The sequence below is a fragment of the Carlito syrichta genome, unplaced genomic scaffold (assembly GCF_000164805.1).
Source record: "Carlito syrichta isolate Samal-C Ts95f unplaced genomic scaffold, Tarsius_syrichta-2.0.1 Scaffold302949, whole genome shotgun sequence".
Taxonomy (NCBI): Eukaryota; Metazoa; Chordata; class Mammalia; order Primates; family Tarsiidae; genus Carlito; species Carlito syrichta.
The window spans coordinates 420,373-437,773 of NW_007247045.1; the positions used below are offsets into that span (position 1 = coordinate 420,373).

General features: G+C 44.3%; 1 protein-coding gene across 4 annotated transcripts in view; it reads left to right on the forward strand.

Moving 5' to 3' along the window:
• The first annotated feature begins 11,941 nt into the window (after window positions 1-11,941).
• ALAD (aminolevulinate dehydratase) overlaps window positions 11,942-17,401 on the forward strand; it is an 11,182-nt gene continuing 5,722 nt past the window's right edge. Inside the window, exons 1-2 of one of the 4 annotated variants that reach the window (XM_021711959.1) lie at window positions 11,943-12,002; window positions 15,045-15,091. The gene's annotated coding sequence lies outside the window, so the exon portion shown is untranslated. Of the gene's footprint in view, window positions 12,003-12,094; window positions 12,278-15,044; window positions 15,092-17,401 lie in introns of those variants that run through there. The other 3 variants (XM_008057321.1, XM_021711961.1, XM_021711960.1) reach the window with 3 other exon arrangements.

A 17,401-nucleotide genomic window follows, 5' to 3' on the forward strand; every position in this document is an offset into this window, starting at 1 on the left:
GCTATTTTTTTATTTTTTGTAGAGATGAGGTCTTGCTATGTTGCCTAGGCTGGTCTTGAATTCCTGGGCTCATGTAATCCTTTTGCCTGGCCTTCCAAAGTGATGGGATTATAGGTATGAGTCACCATGCCCAGTCTACCTCTATTATCTCTTAACCAAAAAGTTATATTACCTCTCTGATCTGCATAGCTTTTTTTTTTTTTTTTTTTGAGTTGGAGTCTCACTCTATAGCCCAGACTGGAGTGCAGTGGCTGCTCCCGGCCACCGCAGCCTCGACCTGCTGGGCTCCGGCAATCCTTCCACCTCAGCCTTCCAAATAGCTGGAACTACAGGCGCGCACTAACACACCCGGCTAATTTTTTGATTTATTGTAGAGATGAGGTCTCGCCAAGTTGCCCAGGCGGGGCTCGAACCGCGGGCTCAGGCTATCCACTCACCTCAGCCTCCCAAAGCGTGGGATTACAGGCTGAGCCACCGAGCCCGGCTAACTTTTTTAAATCATAAATTTATAAATGACATTTCACAAAGATGTAACCCCAGTAGTCATTAGGCCTAATAGCTTTTTCCTTCTCCACAGCACAAACATCCTTTCATAATTCCCATGCTCATGGCACCCCTGACTCCAGCTTCCCCTTGGAGCTTGGTTCTCTTTATCATATATGCTTCCCCTGTCTATTACTTGCCAAGTGAATCTTCCCGGATAGTGCTGTGTTACAGTCCCTGGCTGCTTCCTAAAAGCAAATCCCATACTTGAACCTGTTATTCAAAGCCTGCATCAAGAAGACTTATACTACCATCTATTTCTTTTCTTTTTGAGTAGAAGTCTCATTCTATCATCCAGGTTAGAGTGCAGTGGCACAGCCACTGCAGCCCAGACCTGCTGGGCTCAGGTGGTCCTTCCACCTCAGCCTTCCAAGTAGCTGGAACCACAGGCGTGCACCACCACACCTGGCTAATTTTTTGATTTATTGTAAAGATGAGGTCTCACCAAGTTTCCCAGGCTGGTCTCGAGCCCCTGGGCTCAGGCAATCCTCTTGCCTCTGCCTCCCAAAGTGCTGGAATTACAGGCGTGAGCCACTGCATCCAACCAGGATCTATCATCTGTTTCAATCTGTCACTTTCCAACATAAGGCTGTGTGCTACAGTCAATAATGAATCCCCAAAAGAACTCTGAATAGCCCCATACATACCTCAGCAAATGACTTATAAATCATTTATAAATTCATGATTTAAAAAAGCTCCCTAAGAAAAATGTTTCCTAAAAATAGGAACTACAGAATTTAACAACTGCCAGGAATCTTTGAGGTCATTACTGTAGTGGTATCTGGCTTTTAAAATTTCCTTAATAGGCTAAGGTAATGTCTCTCATTTTTAACCATGGCATTTCATACCCAGATAGTCTGATCTGGATTTGCGAGGTGGGAGGTTATCCTAACCCATTCAAAGCTACGTTTGCAGCCTAACCTACTTTACCATTGGGAAATTGAGACTTTTCAAAGAGAAGTGCTCAAGATCTTGCCACTTATTTATGAAAACTGGGATTCTGTTTCAGTGCTTCTATTTTTTTGTTAATGAACTTTTTGGGGGAACAATTTTAGATTTGCAGAAAAGTTGCAGAGTACAGAGAGTTCTCATACCCCCTCACCCAGTTTCCCCTCATGTTAACATCTTACGTAACCATGGTGTATTTGTCAAAACTAAGAAAAAAATTAAATGCCAGTATTTCACCAATTTTTCTACTAATGTCCTTTTTTTGTTACAATGTCCAACCCAGAATATCACATGGCAACTAGTGAACTCCCTTTTTTTAATTGAGATGAAATTCACAGAACATAAAGTTAACCAATTTCAAAAGATCAAGTCACTGGCATTTAGTACATTCACAATGTTCCACAACCCCTACCTCTATCTAGTTTCAAAACATTCTCATTACCTCATACCCATTAAACAGTTACTCCCTCTGCCTCCCTCCAGGCCCTGGCAATCAACAGTCTGCTTTCTGTCTTGTTCCTTTTTATGCTTTTCACAGTGTTTAGCACAATGCCATGTACCTATGTGGGAAGCACAGTAGTTTAGTTTTGTTTCTTTTTTTTATGTTTTAGTTGGAGTCTCACTCCCTCCCAGGCTGGAGGGCAGTGGCATAATCACAGTTCCCCATAGCTTGGAGCTCATGCACCCAGACAATCCTTCTGCCTCAGCCTCCCAAGTAGCTTGGACTATAGGTGTGCAGCATCCATTCTGGCTAATTTGGGGATTTTTTTGTAGAGACAAGGTCTCATTATGTTGCCCAGGCTGATCTAGAACTTTTGGACTCAAGCAATCCTCCTGCCTTGGCCTCCCAAAGTGCTAGGATTGTAGACGTGAGCCACCACACCCAGCCAGTTTTGTTTTTTTACTGAAGTGTAATATACATACTAAAAGATGCAAATAAATGTAGAGTTTGATGAATTTTCAAATTAAACACACTCATATAACCCACACCCAGATCAATAAACATTACTAGCATTCTAAGAAGCCCCTTTGGCCATCCTTTCAACCCTCCCCAACTCCTCAGTGGAAATCACTATCCTGAATTCTAGTAACATAGATTAATTTTGCCTGTTTTGTACTGTATATACACAAAATCAAGTAATATGTACTCTTGTGTGTGACTTCTATTTAATGTTATGTTTGAGATTTATTCATATTGTATTCACAACACTTTATGAATAAGAGTGGAAGTGGGGCTAGGCGAGGTGGCTCAAGTCTGTAATCCTAGCACTTTGAGAGACCGAGGTGAGAAGGTTATCTGAACTCAGGGGTTTGAGACCAGCCTGGGCAACTTAGTGAGACCTCATCTCTATAATAAATCAAAAAATAAACCGGGTGTGGTAGCATGTGCCTGTAATTCCAACTACTTGGAAGGCTGAGGCAGAAGAATCGCTAGAGCCCAGCAGGTCAACACTGGAGTGGCCATGAGCATGCCACTGCACTCCAGCCTGGGCAAGAGACTGAGACTCCAAGTCAAAAAAAAAAAGAGTGGAAGTGAATCTTGATGTGTTACAGTCCCTCTCTGCTTCATATTAAAGCAAATCTATACAAAGCCTGCATAAGGAGAGCTCACCCTACCATCTATTTTAATCTGCCACTCTTAATATAAGGCAGTCTCCAACATGGATGGGTTTAGTTTGTGAAAATTCATCAATTTTCAGGTAAAATTGTGTTTTAAAAGGGGAGTAGGGGCAGGCAGGATGGTTCATGACTGAAATCCCAGCACTTTGGAAGGTAGAGGCAAGAGGATTGCCTGAGCCCAGGAGTTCAAGACTAGCCTGGCCAACTTGGTAAGACCTTGTTTCTACAATTTAAAAAAAAATTTAGCTGGGCATGGTAGTGCACACCTGTAGTTCCAGCTACCTGGAAGACTCAGGCAGAAGGATCGCCTGAGCCCAGCAGGTCAAGAATGCGGTGGCCATGATCATGCCACTACACGCCAGCCTGGGCGACAAAGTGAGACTCCAACTCAAAAAAATAATGATGGGGGGGAGGGTCTGGTCTTCCAGCCAAGAATGAGACAATGTGGGAAAAATAGGCTACGCTAAACAACATTTTTTAATTTTCCACCTTGTTTGGGCTTTTAGAAATAGATGATCTTAATTATGTATAGTTTTCAATAAGCTCAAAAAAGGGAACAGGTGTCATGAAAGAAATGTTGAGGTTGGGTGCGGTGGCTCACGCCTGTAATCCAGCACTTTGAGAGGCTGAGGCAAGAGGATTGCCTGAGCCCAGGGGTTTGAGACCACCCTGGACAACTTGGCGAGACCTCATCTCTACAATAAATCAAGAAAAATTAGCCAGGCGTGGTGGTGCATGCCTGTGGTACCAGCTACTTGGAAGACTGAGGTAGAAGGATTGCCTGAGCCTGGCAGGTAGAGGCTGCGTGACCATGAGCATGCCACTACACTCCAGCTTGGGTGACAGAATGGGACTCTGACTCAAAAAAAAAAAAAAATTGGGGGCAGGATATCTAAACTAGGAAAAATGAAAAAGTAATTACTCCCAACAGAGCATGATTATTATAGCATTGCAGAGAGTCCAGTGTGACATAGGGCAAATTATTTAATCTTCCAGCAATTGTTTTCCCAATCTATAAAGAATTATAACCAAGAATCCTGCTTTGAAACTTTTTTTTTAATCATCCATCTTTTTTAAAACCTTTTTCTCTTTCTCCTTCCTTCCCCATCCTTACTAATGCATGCTTACCTGGTTATACGCTTGCTTAAGAATTCCAGAGGGGGAAAAAAAAGAATTCCAGAGGCTAATCTTAAAACACACCAGGAATAGAGTTCTAATTGAGGGACGCTCCTGCTGAGGGGGAGTCTGGAGACAGTTAATCCATAACCTGACTGCAGCCAAGACAACATCAACCAGACCCCCAGGAGGATGCAAAAACTTTCACCCTGTGCTTCTCCTGCATGTATTCCATACCTAGTTTCCCTTTAAAAACCCTTCTAGTCAGCCTGAGAATTTGAGGTGGTCTTTATGACCATTTCCTCCGATTGCCAGCTTCTGAGTAAACCTATTTTTTCCTTACACCACCTTTCACATCTGGAGTTTGGTTTTCCAACGATGAGTGGCTGGACTTGGATCTGGTTACATAAGGATAGTGACACAGTTGTCAAGATTCGATAAGTGACTGTTTTGCTGTGGGTTTTTATCATGAAGCGTGCTGGATTTTATCAAATGTTTTTGTCTGCGTCTACTGAAATGATCATATGATTTTTATTTTTAATTCTGTTTATGTAGTGGATCATGTTTATCAGCTTCCATATGTTGAACCATTCTGCATCTCTGGGATAAAATCCACGTGATCATGGTGAATTTTTTTTTTTTTTAATGTGCTGTTGAATTAGGTTTACTAGTATTTTGCTGGGGATTTTTATGTCTATGTTCATCGGGGATATTGGTCTGTAGTTGTCTTTTTGTTGTTGTCTTTTCCTGGTTTTGGCATTAGGATAGGACTGGCTTCATAGAATGAGTTATGGAGAATTCCTTTCTTTTCAGTCTTATGGAATAGCTTCAGTAATATTGGTACCAGTTCTTCTTTGAAAGTCTGGTAGAATTTGGCTACGAATCCATTAGGTCCTGAGCTTTTTTTTGTTGGGAGACCTTTAATTACTGTTTCAATCTCGCTACTTGTTATTGATCTGTTCAGGGTTTCTATTTCTTCCTGATTCAAAGTTAGGGGTTGTATGTTTTCAAGAATTTATCCGTTTCCTCTAGACTTTCTAGTTTGTTTGCATAGTGGTGTTTATAATAATCTTGGATGATCTTTTGTATTTCCGTGGTATCAGTTGTAATGTCTCCATTTTCATTTTTGATTGAATCAAAAATGAATTTGAATCTTTTCTCTTTGTTTCTTAATTAATCTAGCTAGTGGTCTATCAATTTCATTTATATTTCCAAAGAACCAACTTTTTGTTTCATTGATTCTTTGTAATATTTTTGTTTCAATTTCATTTAGTTCTGCTCTGAAGGGTGCTGGATTTAGTTATTGAAACATTCCTCAAAATAATAAAAGCTATACAGGACAAACCCACAACCAATGTCATCATAAACAGAGAAAAGTTTAACACATTCCCCCTCAGAACTGGAACAACGCAAGGATGCCCACTTTCACCACTCCTATTCAAATAGTAATGGAAGTTCTAGCCAGAGCAACCATGTAAGAGAAAGAAATAAAGGGTACCCAAATTGGAAAAGAAGAAATCAAACTATCTCTGAATGCTGACGATATGATCTTATACCTAGAGAAACTTCAAGACTCTTTCAAAAGATTCTTGGCCTTAATAAATGAATTCAACAAGGTTTCAAGATGCAAAATCAACACATAAATCAGTAGCACTGCTATACAAAAATAGCGACCAAACAGAATCAAAGCAAGAACTCAATTACATTCGCAATAGCAGCCAAAAAGCTAAAATGCCCGGGAATATATTTAACCAAGGAGGAGAAAGATCTCTACAATGAGAACTGAAAAACACTGATGAAAGAAGTTGAAGAGGACAAAAACCAATGGAAAAACATCTCATGCTTATGGATGAGAAGAATCAACATTGCTAAAATGACCATATTACCCAAAGTAATCTATAGATTCAACGCAATCCCTATCAAGTTGCCAATGTCATTTTTCACAGAATTAGCAAAAATATTCCTAAAATTCATATAGAACCAAAAAAGAGCCAGAATATCCAAAGCAATTATAAGCAAAAACCACAAAACTGAAGGCATCACATTACCTGACTTCAAATTATAACTACAGGGCTATAGTAACCAAAATATGGTACCGGTACAAGAGCAGACACATGGACCAATGGAACAGAAAAGAGAATCCAGAAATAAATTGGTTATAATACCTATAACCAATTGATCTTCAACAAAGCAGACAAAAACCTACACTAGGGAAAGGACACCCTATTTGCAGAAAATTAGATGGCTACATGCAGAAAAATTAAATTTGATCACTGTCTCTCACCATATAGAAAAATTAGCTCAAGATGAATTGAAGATTTAAATGTCAGACCTAAAGCCATAAAAATCCTAGAAGACAACCTAGGAAAAGCTCTTCTGGACATTAGCCAAGGCAAAGAATTTATAGCTAAAACCCCAAAAGCAAAAACAACAAAAATAAATAAGTAGGACTTTTTGTTTTGTTTTGTTTTGTTGAGTCATAGTCTCATTCTGTCGCCCAGCCTGGAGTGAAGTGACACGCTCACAGACACCCTAGCCTCAACCTGCTGGGCTTAAGCAATCCTTCCGCTTCAGCCTTCCAAGTAGCTGGAACTACAGCTGTATGCCACCACACCCAGCTAATGTTTTAATTTATTGTAGAGACAAGGTCTCACTATGTTGCCCAGGCTCATCTCAAACCCGTAGGCTCAGGTAATCCTCTCACCTCCACCTCCCAACATGCCACACCAGCCTAATTTAATTAAACTAAAAACTCCTGTGCAGCAAAAGAAATAATCAACAGTAAATAAGCAACCAACAGAATGGGAGAAGATATTTGGAAACTATACATCTGACAAAGGACTAATATCCAGAATCTATAAAACAAATCAGTACGAAAAAAGCAAATACTGAATTGTCCCCTACATCTTTAAAATAAAATTTTTTTTAAAAAGCAAGTAATCCCTTAAAAAGTGGGCAAATGAGCTGGGCTCGGCGGCTCAGCCTGTAATCCCGCGCCTTTGGGAGGCTGAGGTGAGTGGATTGCCTGAGCCCGCAGGTTTGAGACCCGCCTGGGCAGTGAGACCTCATCTCTACAATAAATCAAAAAATCAGCCAGGCGTGGTAGCGCATGCCTGTAATTCCAGCTACTCGGAAGGCTGAGGAGGAAGGATCGCCGGAGCCCAGCAGGCGAGGCTGCGGTGGCCAGGAGTGGCCATTGCACTCTAGTCTGGGTGACTGAGTGAGACTTCAACTCAAAAAAAAAAAGTGGGCAAATGGCATGAACATACCTCTCTCAAAAAAAGATATGCAAATGGCCAACAAATATATGAATAATAGATGCTGACGTGGATGCGGTAAAATGATAACGCTTATACACCATTGGCTAAAGTGCAAATTAGTACAATCTCTATGGAAATTGGAAAAGAGATGTCTCAAAGAACTAAAAGTAGATTTACCATTTGATCCAACAATCTCACTACTAGGGATCTACCCAAAGGATCAGCTACGGCTGGGCCCAGTGGCTCAGCCTGTAATCCCAGCACTTTGAGAGGCCGAAGTAAGTGGATTGCCTGAGCCCATGGGTTCGAGACTAGCCTGGGCAACTTGGCAAGTCCTCGTCTCCACAATTAAAAAAAAAAAAAATTCGTCGTGCGTGGTAGCGCGCACCTGTAGTTTCGGCTACTTGGAAGGCTGAGGCGGAAGGATCACCAGAGCCCAGCAGGTCAATGCTGGAGTGGCCTTGAGCATGCCACTGCACTCCAGCCTGGGCAGTGGAGTGAGACTCCAACTCAAAAAAGCAACAACAACAACAAAAAAAAAACAACAAAGGACCATCCACAAAAAAGACACCTGCAATCTTATGTTTATTGCAACACAATTCACAACTGCAAAGATGTAAAATTAACCTAAATGCCCATCAACAGATCAGTGGATAATGAAAATGTGGCATATAGCTGGGCATGGTGGCTCATGCTTGTAATCCCAGCACTTCAGGAGGCTGAGGCAAGAGGATTGCTTGAGCCCAGGAGTTCAACACCAGCCTGGACAACAGCATGACCTTGTCTCTACAAAAAAATCAAACAATTAGTCGGATTTGGTGGCATGTAGCCATAGTCCCAGCTCTGGTGTCTTGAGGTGAAAGGATTGCCTAAGCCCAGCAGGTCAAGCCTGTGGTAGCTGTGACTGTGTCACTGCACTCCAGCTTGGGTGACAGTGAGACTCTGACTCAAAAAAGAAAAAAAGAGAAAATGTGGCATACCCTATGGAATACTATTCAGCCATAAAAGAAGAATGAAAGAATGTCTCCTGCAGCAGTCTGGATGGAACTGTGGAACATTATTCTGTTACAGGCTGAAGAGAGGCCATTTTGGTTATATTAGAACAGTCATTTAGAAAAGACATAATAAAATTCGTATTCTTTTGTAGCTGAGTTGGCCTAAATGTAAAAGCCGCTTGGATTCAAAAGTGGACATTTTTCCTATTCACCCCCACGCCTCCTCTCCTAGCACGGCCTTGCTTGACTGGGCAGTCTTATCTAGTAGCCATTACTGGTGCTGAAGAAGAAATAGCCGGCAAACCAGATAACCTAATGATTAGGAGAGTGGACCAAGGCCAACAGGAGTGTGTCTGAAAGCTTGGAGTGGGCATTGCCCAACTCCCCTCCATCTGTGAATACAAGGCTATTGGGCTGTTATAGGTCAGGGCTCTGGGAATAAAAAATCATTATAATTATGTTTTAAAACAATTTAAAGTTATCATCTTAAATGTTACAACGTTCCCTTCCTTCCAAATATTACAGTTGTCTGCCCCATTCTCTAAAAAACTAGAAGAACATATCATAAATTCCAAAATGTTATCTAAAATGTCAACAGGACCAGGAAACTTTGTGTCATGTCAGTGGTCATGTATCAAAAATTGTTAATATAAATCTTGAATCATGCTAAAACTGTATATAGGCTTCAAACTCAGGGTGGGTGAAGGGCTATGAATTTTGGGTATAAATACTTGAATAAATGTATGTTGCTTTGAGCGAGTTTTTTGGCAATGATGCCAACCTGTCTCCCAATAACCTGGTTATAGAAATTGCTGGGCTCGGTGGCTCAGCCTGTAATCCCACGCCTTTGGGAGGCTGAGGTGAGTGGATTGCCTGAGCCCGTGGGTTCGAGACCCGCCTGGGCAGTGAGACCTCATCTCTACAGTAAATCAAAAAATCAGCTGGGCGTGGTAGCACATGCCTGTAATTCTGGCTACTCAGAAGACTGAGGAGGAAGGATCGCTGGAGCCCAGCAGGTCGAGGCTGCGGTGGCCGGAAGCGGCAACTGCACTCCAGTCTGGGCAACCGAGTGAGACTCCAGCTCAAAAAAAAAAAAAAGAAAAGAAAAGAAATTAAACACTCAGGCTGAGGTAGAAGGATCACCTAAGCCCAGCAGGTCGAGATTGCGGTGGCTGTGAGCATGCCACTGTACTTCACCTTGGGCGACAAGAGCGAGACTCCAACTCAAAAATAAATAAATAAATAAATAAATAAAAAGTAAAAGAAATGAAAGACTCCCTTTTCCCCCAGTTTCTGCCTCTCATATTTTAATTGGCCGAGAGGATAGCAGCCAGTTGATTGGATCAGGCTGTAACAATTCTAAGTGAACTAACAGAGAAACAGAAAAACCAAACACTTATAAGTGTTTTCACTTATAACTGGGAGCTCATAGACAGCAGACAGCCTCCCTTTGCTGCTGTGTTGCCTATGGCTTCATCTTTAATAAATCTGCCTTTCTTAACTCATAAAAAAATAAAATAAGTGGGAGCTAAACTAAGGATATACAAAGGCATAGAGAATGGCATATATGGACACTGGAGACTCAGAAGGGGGAGAACAGGAAGGGGTGGAAGGATGAAGAATTACCTATCAGGTACAATGTGCACAGGTGAGGGTGGTGGGTCCACTTAAAGCCCAGACTTCTTCACTGCTATACAATACATCCATGTAACCAAAAACTGTATGTATCCCCTAAAGCTATTGAAATAAATACAATTTAAAAAAATAATTTTTAAAAAGATTAGATAAGGGAGCACTGACTCTTTAATGCACAACAAACATTTCTTCCTTTCTATTCCCTTCCTTATTGAACACAGATCAGATCTGTAGCAGCTGGAAACTAAGCAGTGTCTTACTTTTTTTTTTATTGCCCCTTAAACTTAAAATATAAAGAAACATACAACAGGTTGTGTGTATGGATTTTGATAAATGAAACCTGACTATTGGAACCCACTGGTATCCTCTACATTTCAAAGTCAACTTTCCAATAATCCCTGGAGAACCTTTTCAGAAGTGCTCCTGTTACAGGCCAAGGTTCTGGCAACAGGGGTTTCTTATATCTCTCATGTTTGAGTCAAAGTTTTTTCAAAGAAGGTAGCTTCTTTGATTGTTGTAAGTTCCTATCCCATTAAGGAACTCAATGTTATTATGTCATGCCCAAAACTGTCCACAGACCTTGTTAATTCAATCTTGGGGATGGGGGAGTCGGGGCACACTTCATCAATAAGGGTACTTTTGATCTCAAACCAGGTGTAGTGGGGACCAAAGTGAGGCCCAAACTTTACCTGTATGATGACCATTTGTATACATAACCCTGAATTGTACCTCACATCTTTAAAGTAAAAATTAAAAACAAAAACAAAAAAATCTTGGGGGTTGGTGAAGGGATTAGGAGATCTTGAGTCATGTCTTTGTTAATTTAGCCTTGTGGGTGGATAAGGGGCTATGGAGTATAAATTCTGAATAAGTTGTACTGTTGGAGAGCAAGTTTTTTGGGTGAATACACCGTCTGGCTCCCTGATTCCATGGTATCATCTTAATCATTTCTCCCAATTTCTGCCTTTCATCTTGATTGGCCACAAGGGATAGCAGCCAATTTATTGGATCAGACCATAAAATTCCTTTGCTGTAGTGATGATCCCTGACCTCTACTTCACCCATCCAATCCTACCAGTTCACCCAGGCCCCATAAGCCTCACCAGATCCCTCCTGTCCCTCCCATACTCTGTCCCAGTGCCCAGCCCTCCTCCCCTCCCCCAGACCTTTTGGTCAGATCTCTTATTGTACTTATTATAAACAGGTCTGATGCCCCTATCAGACTTGGAGTTTTTCTAAATGCCCATGTCTTTCACAGCACATCTCCCAACTCATGGCACAGAGTAGGCTCTGGGTAATTAATTAGGCTGGAACAAATTTTCTCTGAAAACTTGAGTCTGGTGCTGAACTCAACAACTTCAAAATGCTCAGTCTGCAAAAATGAACTTAACCATTATTATGTTAGGCATTATGGTGCTGTTCTAATGTCCTTGACATTCGATTATTCTTTCACCAAACAATTAACCAGCGCCAAGTTTGCCCCAGGCTGGGAAGAGAGGGCCACTGAAGTGAACCCAGGGCTGCCACCGCCCTGGAGGCAGACTCCTAAGCTGAGTCCCCTCCCGCGTGGTACTCGTTCTCCCACGTGGGCTCCCACCGGCCTTTCCCCACTCAAGCGTCTGCCGGGACCCAGTGAAGGGCGGCTCCGCCTGCCTTTCGGCACATCCGATTGGCCAGGCCTCGAGTCCCACGTGTCTGGGAGGGGCCGCAGCCGGAGCCGACCTGCCCTCCCCCCAGCGCCCGCAGAGGGCGTGGCCTGCACGCTGGAGAGGCGGGGCGGGGGAGCTGTTTCCGGGTGATCCGCCCCGCCCCACGTGAGCCCCAGGAGACTAGAGCGGGAGACAGCGGTGGCGGGAGCAGTGGCTTGGATCCTACTGGGAGGCAGGTGAGCGGGGCCCAGACTCGGGGAGATGGCGGGCTTGGAGGGCGGCTCTAGGGCGAGGCGAGGGCTGTTAACACCAAGAGTCCCGCATCCCTAGATTGTGCTGTGCGCCTTAAGCCCTGGCGGTGCAACCGGGGTCGGAGTCCCGTGGAGCTCCTGTTTGGGCTAGATGGTTTTGCTCCAACCGGAGTAGGGGACCCAGGTCTGGGCTCCGCGCCTCTTCTCTGGTTCACCCCCTTGGAGACCGCTGGGGCATCTCCATCAACGCAGAGCCCGAGGTGCCTGGAGGAGGGAGGTGAAAACAATAACAGCCGCTTTGTGCTAGGCATTGCATGTACTGGCTCATTCATTTCTTACAACAACCCATTGAGGTCGAACCAAGTTCCCATTTACCAGATGAAGAAACTGAGGTCACAGCTGGAAATGACAGAACTGGGATTTGTACCCACGTCTATCAAGTGGGCACAAAAACCCACACACTTAACCATCCTGCTGCCAACAGCAGGCAGGTCCAGAGTCACAGTTCTGCCTCTTCCCTTCCCCACCTCCTTCACCCAGCTCTCCGCAAGCCCAGCTCTGCTCATAAGTAGATTTGTGATCTGTCTTTAAAGTATCTAGGGGTCATGATGGACACTGAGGACTGGGATGCTGGTGCCTGGATTGTAGTCCCATATCTGCAACTGACTCACTGCACAAGCTGGGGCCAGTGTCTGCTCTTCTGAGCCTAGTTTCACCATCTTTTTAGTGCTGCTGTCAACAAGCTTTAAGAAGCCTCTTAGCCAAGATATTCTAGGATTCTGAAAATGGCAGTTTCTCCTACCTCCAAATGGCTAACCCAGAGGAGACTAAGGCTCTTCAAGGCCCTACGACAAGGCTGGGGTCTCATTCTTTTCTTTAATCCCTGTAGCTAGCACTACTGCAGGCCCAGAATATTTAGGTTGACTGAAACACTCAGTCCCTTTTCAGAACTGCTTGACAGCTGCTGTCCTGGGCCCATCTGGGGCTTTGGATTTCTTAGCCCTGGCCACCTTCTACCTAGCTGGCCCTCCTCACTGCCTCCTCCCCAGTGAGTGGCAGAGCCTGCCAGAGCTGGCAACAGCTCCAGCCCTCTGTGCCAAGACCACAGCCTCTGGAATCCTCAGTGTAGCAGGACCTGGGAGGCTTGTGCCCTGCAGCTTTTTCTCAGTCCTTCCTGGGGGCAGCTCTCAGAACCCAATTTAGGTTACTCCCAGGTTGTAGTGTTCTCTTCCACAGTCAATTCGAAAGCTACTTTTATCCTTCAATGTCCCCCTTTCCATGAAACCATCCTTGACTCCCAGAGACACAGGTCCATCCCACAGCACCTGGTCTACCCCCCTCTTTGCTCTGACATCTGTGGTGATCATTTTATTTCTCCTCTACCATGTAAGCTGCTGGAAGGCAGGGAGCTCTCCTCAGAAACTGTGGAAGACCTTGTGACCCACAAGAGTTGGAGCAAATGTCTTCCTTCTCTGGTGCAAAAGGCACAGCACTGTGCCTGCTGATCTCATCCCAGCGCAGCCCTACTCCTAATAATAATAAAATTAGCTACGCAGCTGCTGGGTGCCAGGCACGTACTTCATCACTGTCTCTAGTCTTCTCCGCAGCCTTGCAGGTTTGATAATATCATGCCTGTTTTCATAGATTGTGAAATGAAGACCTTGAAAAGCCTGTGACTTTGCCCAAAGTTACACAGCAGAACACAGCCCGGATCTGGCACAGTTTAACTTTGAAACATGGTTTTTTCTGCACCACCCTGTACAGCTTTCCACTAAAGCTAACCTGTTCTAACATGGATGAACAGAGATGCCAGACCTCCTGGTGGCTTGCTCCTGTCTTCATGTGGTGGTGTCACAGGATTTAAGCTGTGGTTTGCAAGTTCCCTCGATTTGGGAGAAGTGCCGGGAGAAGTGCCGTACCAATATGTAAAAGTCTTTCATACTGTGAAGGACTTTTCACAAAGCACAACCCAACCAAAGAGAGACCTTCTAGGGGGCATTTTGCCACTTCACAGATACTTATTAACCATCCATTGTTATGGAATGACTCTCGGGTGGGTAGTAGGACACTGGACTAGAAGCTAGGAGCTGCAGGGTCAGGGTCTATCTCTGTGCCTCACTCACTGTGTGATCTCAGATAAGTTCTGTTGCCTCTCTACATTCTATTTTCCACATTAAAATGTAAAGAATTAGACAAGATTTGTGATTTTCAGCATTATAATTATTTTTTCAGAACTAAAATCCGTTCCTCAAATCAAATCTTCCTCTGCACCTGAAAATTCAAAAACAGATCAAAGTGTGACTACTCTAGTGAGGCCTTCCCCTTCTGCCTGTATTACCCTGTCTGCTTCTTCCAGGCTCTTACAGCCAAGCTCCTAGGCAGCCCTGATGAGCAGGAGGAAGTTGGTTCCCCAGCCTCCTAGAGGCGATGGGGAGTTGAGGCCAGTGGAATGCAGTTTTGGATTCCAGAAGCCAGAGGCCTGTTAAAAAGGTTCTATAGGAAGTGAATCAGAGACATGTAGACCTGACTTCAAAATTTGACTTGAAGCCGGGCTCGGTGGCTCAGCCTGTAATCCCTGCACTTTGGGAGGCTGAGGCAAGTGGATTGCCTGAACCCATGGGTTTGAGACCAGCCTGGGCAACTTGGCAAGCCCTCGTCTCTACAATAAATCAAAAATTAGCCGAGCATGGTAGCACGTGCCTGCAGTTCCAGCTACTTGGAAGGCTGAGGCAGAAGGATCGCTGGAGCCCAGCAGGTTGACGCTGGGATAGCCATGAGTGTGCCACGGCACTCCAGCCTGGGCGACAGAGAGACTCCAACTTAAAAAAAAAAATCTGACTTGATTCCAAAATGACATTGAGCAAGTCACTTCAAAAGGAGCCTGGAGCTTCTGTTTCCTTATCACTAGAAGTCAGGACAATTCTTACAATGAATAAGATACTACAAAGTACCTAGTTCAGTGCTCAGCCTGTAACAAATATACTCAGTATGTTTTTCTGTTATCTGTTGCTTCTTCCTTCTCTCCAGCACCCAAAGCAGATACAGTATGCACAGAGAGAGGCTTACTGAATCAAGTATTTATCAGTATTATGGGGTATGGTATATAAAACCCTGCATGGGGAGTCTAGAACAAATTCAGATTCGGAATCTGTCACTAGCTGTGTGGTCTTGGGTAAGTGACTTAACCCTTCTGAGTTGGATGAACTCCTGGCATACGTGAGAGAAAAATCTTGTACAAAATGGGTAGTCAGGACCTCATATCTACCGAATGATGGCTCATTTAGAGATTGAGACATCTGTGGGAAGGCCTGACCTGCCTGTGTTAGGTGATGAGGCTGGCCCACCCAGGGGTGTGGTGGTAGGGTGGGTCCTGTGTGGCTCCTGATAACCCCAGCCCTACCAAGGAGGAAGACTGGATAAAATGAACGCCTGAGCTGGTCTGGGAGGAGCTAAAGGGGCCTAAGAGACTGGAGAGAAAGGCAGTGTCAGCATAGGATCAGCAAAGTTCTCTGCACTCTCCTGGGAGTTGGCACACCAGGGTTCTAGTCTTGTTGTTTTGCCTCTTACTTGCTGTGTGGCCTTGGGTAAGTCCCTGACCTCTCTGAGATCCCATTTGTACAAGAAGCAGTTGGACTCAGGTCTGCCAACCCCTACTTTTTGTGGCTCTTTTCTTTCACTTGGCTATGGGGTATTCCCCCAGGCACCTCCAGAAGGAAGTGTCTAGAATGGAACTCTCCACCTCCTCTCCAAGCCAGGCTCCCCACCGCCCTCTTCCTGCCCTGCCCCTGTCTCGGCTGCCCTCTGGGTCAGGCAGGCTTAGAGCATCCGCCCTAAGAGACTTCCTCTTGGCTGCCTTAAGATGGACTTTCCTTCTCCGCCCCCCTGTATCTCACATTCTCTGCGCTCCTCTGCTTCCCGTCTGCTCTGCTCAGCCTGCAGAATGGACTATCTGAAAGCCAGGCTTGGACCAGACTATTCCTCTGCTACCTGCTCAGAAATCTTCCTCCGTGCCCTCTCCTCCATACACATGTGCCTTGATTGCCTCCTTCCTTAGGTCCTCAGAGCAGTCCACAGCCATCTTCCTTCCCTGTCTTTGCCCCTTTCTTCCCTTTCTGAGAGATTGTTGTCCCCCTTCCCTCTGCCAGGCTGAACCCCCTCATCCTGCAAAACCAAGTTCAAGCCCCTGTCTTCTTTATACAGGCCTCTTCTGGCCAGATGTGGTAGCTCATGCCTATAATACCAGTACTTTAGGAGTCTGAGGTGGGGAGGATTTCTTGAGGCCAGGAGTTTAAGACCAGCCTGGGCAACATAGCGAGACCTTGTCTCTACAAAAAATAAAAATTAAAAAATGAGCTGAGGGTGATGGCGCACACAATGAGAATAAAACCAAGCCTCTTTCAGCCTAACTCACACTGGAACTGTGGTTCACTTCTGAAATATAGTCAATCAGCCCTGCATTCCGGGGCTACAATGCCAGCTGAATGAAAAATCACCTGTGAAAGTGCCCAGCGTGGCCTGGCACACAGTAGGTGCTCAAGAAACAAATATTTATGTCCTGTTTTCTTCTTTGTTGTATCCATTTATTTGGCACTTAAGACATACTGTCTCCTACTTCATATACTTAAATATTTACCTAGTGCAAGGGTCAATGAATGGCAGAGTGCTGTGGGGGAAGCAAACATGAATTGGCTCTGGACCCTGCCCTGTAGAAGCTCTGTCTATTGGCATGAGATAAGTTTCAAAGAACTGCTATGTAAGAGAGAATGCGATCTGGGCAGGAAGAAAGGCTCGGTGGTTGTGGGGAAGCCCCGTGGATCTGTGTGTAGGGACGTTGTGCAGACAGCAAGAGCCTTATGAGTAAGGAAAACAAGGTAAGCAAAGCAGGGAGGGGTAGTACGAGCTTGTGGGACTGCGAGAAGCTCCTTGGGCTGGTAGGCAGCATAGAGTTTGTCCGTCTGTCTGTCTGACGCGCATGGCACTATTTTATTCTCTTCTTATGTGTTGTAGTTGACAAAAAGTTCATGTACCAAGTTGTTAACTCTGCTTTTCTCAGGGGATTCTTTTCTTGTTTGCTTATTTGTACTTTCCTAAAATTTTTCCCATGAATGTGAGCGTTTTCATGGAGTAAGCAAAGTTTAAATATTGGCTAGATCCATGCTTCTCAAACTATGCATAGGTAAGGACCAGATTTTTTTCTTTCTTTTTTGTTTCTAATCTACTATTTACTTGATAAAAATAATAAATTTAAATTACTAGTAAAAAATTTTAAGCCAGGCTCGGTGGCTCAGCCTATAATCCCACGCCTTTGGGAGGCTGAGGTGAGTGGATTACCTGAGCCCGCGGGTTCGAGACCCATCTGGGCAACTTGGCGAGACCTCACTGCT